This window comes from Octopus bimaculoides, chromosome 25 (genome assembly GCF_001194135.2).
Source record: "Octopus bimaculoides isolate UCB-OBI-ISO-001 chromosome 25, ASM119413v2, whole genome shotgun sequence".
NCBI classification, from domain to species: domain Eukaryota; kingdom Metazoa; phylum Mollusca; class Cephalopoda; order Octopoda; family Octopodidae; genus Octopus; species Octopus bimaculoides.
In genome coordinates, this window is record NC_069005.1 from 6,791,631 (window position 1) to 6,793,046 (window position 1,416).

The 1,416-nt window shown below is 36.4% G+C and overlaps 1 long non-coding RNA gene across 1 annotated transcript in view; it reads right to left on the reverse strand.

The window, feature by feature from the left end:
* Positions 1 to 1,416, reverse strand: part of LOC128250779 (uncharacterized) — a 21,902-nt gene that overhangs the window by 18,132 nt on the left and 2,354 nt on the right. The gene's annotated exons all lie outside the window — the stretch shown is intronic.

Consider the following 1,416-nt stretch of genomic DNA (forward strand, 5'->3'; position numbering starts at 1 on the left):
GTCCAACCCATGCTAGCATGGAAAGCGGACGTTAAACGATGATGATGATATATATACACACACACACATAAATACATGTATATATATACATTCTTTTTATTCTTTTATTTGTTTGTCATTTTGACTGCGGCCATGCTGGAGCACCGCCTTTAGTTGAACAAATCGACCCCAGGACTTATACTTTGTAAGCCTAGCACTTATTTTCTCAGTATCTTTTGCCAAACTGCTAAGTTACGGGGATATAAACACACCAACATTGGTTGTCAAGCGATGGAGGAGGGACAGACACACACACACACACATATATATATACACACATATATATATATGATGGGCTTCGTTCAGTTTCCGTCTACCAAATCCACTCACAAGGCTTTGGTTGGCCCAATGCTATAATAGAAGACACTTGTCCAAGGTATCATTCAGTGGTTGGTAAGCAAGCTACTTACCACATAGCCACGTTTACCCCTTCGGTTAAATTGCATTCTTATGTGTGTGTATATATATATATATATATATATATATATATATATATACACACACAAGAATGCGATGTAACCTATTTATTCTGAGTTTTGTGTGTTAATATTTCTGGAATGGCTTAATGGCAGTTACATCTTTTGTCGAAGCTTTCTAACACGTTCCAAAGATAAAGACCAATCATAATAGTGTTTGATATGTTTACAATAGTGATATTCCATTTAATGCTAGGGACAACTGTCAGTCACATCATATGGAAATTCTCCTGAAGGAGTTTTTACCCTTTACCCTTTAATTTGCATAGGATATCTTAAAAATATTACATTTATGTATTTGTTTTGCAACGTTCCTGGTGTGAAAGCATATATTGAAACAGATAATGTTATACTTGGGAATATTTTGCAAATTAAACACACACATATACACACTATATTCTTGGTCCTCACTTCAGCTTTATTATAATTATTTCCTCCACCTTAACAAAGGTGAAGGTATTGTTTTCAGTTGTGTTTGCTTGTTTGTTTGCAGACAAGATATCTCAAGAACCGCTGGATGGATTTGGATCAAACTTTCAGGGATGTTTGGCCTCATGACTCTTTTGCTGAACTGCTATGTTATGGGGAGGTAAACACACCAACACCAGTTATCAAATGGTGGTGGGAGACAAATACAGACACACACACACATTCTCTTTTACTTGTTTCAGTCATTTGACTGTGGCCATGCTGGAGCACCACCTTTAATCAAGCAAATCGACCCCAGGACTTATTCTTTGTAAGCCTAATACTTATTCTATCGGTCTCTTTTGCCAAACTACTAAGTCACGGGGACGTAAACACCAGCATCGGTTGTCAAGCGATGTTGGGGGGGACAAACACTGACACACAAACATATACACATACATACATATATATATATATTTATATATTTATATAT